The following is a 5,000-nucleotide window of genomic DNA, read 5'->3' on the forward strand; positions in this document are numbered from 1 at the left end:
TGATTGCATTTCCTTTATTTGTTGAAGTAGATGGATAATGTTTGTTTACAATTTTCGTGGATGTGTTTATATACCTAGGGTTATAGTGTTGTGATTTTTATTTCATTTGGTTTACTGGTGAAATATTGTATTATTATTTATGTTTCTGTTTTTCTATCTTCAGAACCGGATTCTATTTCTATGAGAAGAAGAGGAGTATTATCTCATAGTGGACTTCAAAGCGGTCCCAGCTGGTGAGCAATTCTTTGTATATCTTTATTAATAACTTTAATAAGGATTAGGGTCCCAATAATCAAGTTGGTAGAGCACTCGCCTCTCACGCAAAGGTAACGCGATTAATCCCAACGTAATCGAGATTTTTTCTCTGACCTCCCTGTCCACCCCTTGAGGTTAGCTTAGTTGCAATGACGTCACTCAGCTTTATTTTTGCCATCCGTTTGTGAGTTGTTCTCACTAACTGTATTAACTGACTATAAGTCTTGTTAACAGAGTTTAGTGTTGTCCGTTGCAATGTTGTGAACTCTTGGCAACGCTTCTATCATAGTCTTTTAATTAGTAGAACAACTTGCGTAATATACATCCAATCCAAAGGATAGTATGCAATCGTTGTTAACTATTTAATGAATGTAATCCATGTAAACCGGGACAAACTCCGGCTCAATGGGCCTAATTACTCTGACCGATTATTTTGATAGTAATCGAATTATTTTAATTTTTAACACTCTGAAGTAATTAATCGATTTTCAGCCTACGTTAATTTGACGACTGTGTGCTCACGCTGCATCAAAAATGTATCTCATCGATTATGGAAACTGTTCATTCATGATTATTGGTTTCGGGTTGGCATATGTTTAACTCTCTCCTTACCGCGATTTTCCCCAAAACGTCACACCCAACCTATACAGAAATAGATCTATGTCACTCAAACACAATAGCTGTTAGTTCTTGCTATTGCGCTTCAACACAGTGTTAATATAGCAAACATTTTTCTTCAAATGTTATGATGTAAAAAATGAAATCAGAACGAGAAAAATGTTGGCTGCATCGTTACGAATGTGAGGATTTTCCTATGGGTGGTAAGGAGAGGGTTTATGATGAGGTAGAAATGTAAGCAGTGAGTTAGATAGATAGATAGATAGATAGATAGATAGATAGATAGATAGATAGATAGATAGATAGATAGATAGATAGGTAGGTTGGTAGATAGGTGAGTCGGTAGGTTGGTGGATGTATATTCGGCAGATGGACGAATGGACAGAAACGGATGAGTGGGATGGGTTCGGAGAAAGGGAGATAGATAGATAGGTAGAGAGAGAGAGAGAGAGAGAGGGAGAGAGAGAGAGAGAGTAAAAGAGAGAATGGAGAGAGAGAAGAGATATTGTGTGTGAGAGAGAGAGAGTGAGAGAGAGAGATAGAATGAGGTAGAGAGGGGTGAGTGAATATGAAAAGAGAGAGAGAGAGAGAGAGAAATGAAGTAGAGAGGGGTGAGTGAATATGGAGAGAGAGAGAGAGAGAGAGAGAGAGAGAGAGAGAGAGAGAGAGAAAAATGAGGTAGAGAGGGGTGAGTGAATATGGAGAAAGAGATAGATAGAGAGAGAGAGAGAGAGAGAGAGAGAGAGAGAGATCGCGGGGTGGAACACACCAACCACCCACCCACACACACACACACACATATATATATATATATATATATATATTATATATATATATATATATAGTATAGAGAGAGAGAGAGAGAGAGAGAGAGAGAGAGAGAGAGAGAGAGAGAGAGATTCTCATTAACTACATAGTTGGGGTCATGCAGTGAAATCAATCAGATGGTTGGACACTTCTCGCCCCTACAATGTGAACGGATCTACAGAAAGTCCAATAACATCAATTTCAATTTGGGGCCTGTGAGATGCAATAATGGGCGGTGCTGCTGATGTGGAGACAAAAATCCCAAAATAGGCCTCACTGTGGGGTACTAGCGGGTGTTAGCGGTCAATGTCTATTTATTTATCTTGACCCTTTCCAGACAGAAGTTTATTGATAAATAAGTGTCCTGGCATGGCTGTGCATGTTGCGTTAAATAATCTTTTTTAAAAAGAGCTTTATATAGCGCAATATCCACTAAATGTGCTCAAAGTGCTTTACAATGGGTCCCTGGTCAACAGCAACATTTAACATGTAGGACGGGACATGACGCCTGTTAGGCGATATTACAATTTTTCGGACAAAGACAACGCTATTACCGGCTAAATACTCATTTTACACCTGAGTACAGTGAGAGAATGTGAGTAAAGAGCCTTCTCCAAAGACTCAACTATGCGCCGAGCGAGGCTCGATCCCAGGACCTTCCGATCCGAAAGCGAGATCATACCACACATCAATAAAAGCTGTGTTTGAGTTCGCGTCGCAGTTCGGTCTTTGTGAAGATTATTTGATGGTGACAAATTAATCTGGAATTAAATTAGAATCCTCTTAAAATCTTTATCCAATTCAACAACCAGTAGAAAGCTATCTATCGGGCTTTGGCAAAAATGTTTATGAGAATTTATTTGTTTTTGACTCAAAGACCATTTTTTAAAAAAACCTGAAAGGGTTTGTAGATGGATGTGATCTGCTATGCCACACCGTATGCAACATTTCGTTATATATATATATATATATATATATATATATATATATATATATATATATATATATATATATATATATATCCGGTTTCTCCTCCTCCTGCTTCTTCTTTCTTCTTCTTCTTCTTCTTCTTCTTCTTCTTCTTCTTTCTTCTTCTTCTTCTTTCTTCTTCTTCTTCTTCTTCTCTCTTCTCTCCTCCTCCTCCTCCTCCTCCTCCTCCTTCTTCTCCTTCTTCTTCTTCTCCTCCTCCTCCTTCTCCTTCTTCTTCTTCTTCTTCTTCTTCTTCTTCTTCTTCTTCTTCTTCTTCTTCTTCTTCTTCTTCTTCTTCTTCTTCTTCTTCTTCTTCTTCTTCTTCTTCTTCTTCTTCTTCTTCTTCTTCCTTCCTTCTTCCTTCCTTCTTCTTCTTCTTCTCTTCTTCTTCTTCTTCTTCTTCTTCTTCTCTCTCTCTTCTCTTCTTCTTCTTCTTCTTCTCCTTCTTCTTCTTCTTCTTCTTCTTCTTCTTCTTCTTCTTCTTTTAGGGGAAGGGAGGTTCTTCCTTAATTAAAAATAGATTGGTGTATACACCAACACACTCATAGAATTAGAACATACAGAATATATGCTCACATACACATACATACACACATACAAACACACACACACACACACACACGCGCGCGCGCGCGCGCGCGCACAATAAATTATTACGAAATCCTTGATTAGATTCACTGACATTTATTATTGCAAGATTGTTATGAATCAGTTTTCTTTGATTGGTTGGGTGGAAATCAGTATGCAGCTTTTTGTTTATTCTTGTTTGGCGAAATCGGCTGTGTGGTTTTGTGGCATGACATTCGCCTTCGGATCGAATGTCCTGGGTTCGAATCCCGCTTATAGTGGCGCGTTGTTGAATCCTTGGAAAAGGCTCTTATGTCACATTCTCTCACCGTATTAAAGGGTAAAATGACTACCTGTCACTGGAAAAAATGTAATATCATCCAACAGGAACAATGTCTCGTCCTAAATGTTAAGTGTTTCTGTTGGCTCGTGACCATTTGTAAAGCGCTTTGAGCACATTTAGTGGATATTATTGCTCTATATAAATGTTCAAGTTTTAAGTGAGGATGCTACTTGATCTTCAGACTGTTGTTATATTTTATCGTACTCCTTCAGAGCCATAAGACCTATGGGGCAGCTTACACCCGATTTCTGATGACTTAAACTAAGTACTTTCCGCCTTATCTATTCAGCTACTCAATAAATGCACGGTGGAGATAATATCAGCCATAAAATATCTCGAACGCTCCAGGATTTGACAACGGCTTGTTGACGAGGGCTTGTGGCAATGTGTTATCGGAACCTCCATCTTATTTCATTCAGTTCAATGTTTTATTTTGTTTTTATTATTTATGTTAAGACGACGGCTTAGAAGGTTGGGAAAGACGTACCTATATTTACGACTAATGAAATTGAGCTTTTGACTGTTACACCTGCCATTATCATTGGATTTTATTTCGTCTGGGTTAATCAGTGATATTCTCTTAATTAAATATACGAGGAAATAGGGTAATGCCCGATAACCAGTTCGCTTTATATATATATATATATATATATATATATATATATATATATATATATATATATATATATATATACATACATCAACGAAGATAGCAATTAATCAGTTAATTGCCGTACTCTGGAAAAACACGTATTAAAAAATTTGGCCAGAAAACTGGTCCTTCAAAAATCGATCGATTTAAATGACCCTCATCTTGGCAAAAACTCTCAACCCTGGGACCTCGCAAGTCCAAGGATTGAGAGATTATGCCGAGAAGAGGGTCATTTAAATCGATCGATATTTGAAGGAAGAGTTTTCTGGCCAAATTTTTAAATACATGTTATTCCATAGTATGGCAGTAAAAATAGGTTTCTACAGTACTCTCTCTCTACTCTGTGTAATAGATACGGCTGGTAAGAACTTGCACTCTCTATAATCCTCTAATGATATTGTTTTGCTTCTTCCAATAAATTATTACTTTTTAAATCTTTATCCTCAATGTAACAACTTGTAATAGACCAGGCTCAGGTCGTAAGGATCCTTCGTTGAGAGGAGATACTGGTATATTATGAAAACATGTAAACTATTTATTTGTTAGTTTTGTTATTTTTATAATTTGTATTTTTTTAAATTTTTTTTTTTGGCGGTCGAGGGGATATTTTTTATCATGAATCATCACTCTGATTTATAAGCATAGGTAAATGTGATTAGGAACCATGCCCCATCATTATTCCGTGCTATCGTATTTTTGACATTATGATAATCTACTACTACTACTACTACTACTACTACTACTACTACTACTACTACTACTACTACTACTACTACTACTACTACTAAC

At 37.0% G+C, this 5,000-nt stretch overlaps 1 protein-coding gene across 4 annotated transcripts in view; it reads left to right on the forward strand.

The window, feature by feature from the left end:
* Positions 1-5,000, forward strand: part of LOC144964233 (uncharacterized) — a 29,194-nt gene that overhangs the window by 610 nt on the left and 23,584 nt on the right. For all 4 annotated transcript variants that reach the window (XM_078898286.1, XM_078898287.1, XM_078898283.1 and 1 more), the window contains exon 2: positions 164-233. The gene's annotated coding sequence lies outside the window, so the exon portion shown is untranslated. The remainder of the gene's footprint in view (positions 1-163; positions 234-5,000) is intronic.

Source organism: Berghia stephanieae, chromosome 2, assembly GCF_034508935.2.
Source record: "Berghia stephanieae isolate SIO BIC M18660-M18661 chromosome 2, UCSD_Bste_1.3, whole genome shotgun sequence".
Taxonomy (NCBI): Eukaryota; Metazoa; Mollusca; class Gastropoda; order Nudibranchia; family Aeolidiidae; genus Berghia; species Berghia stephanieae.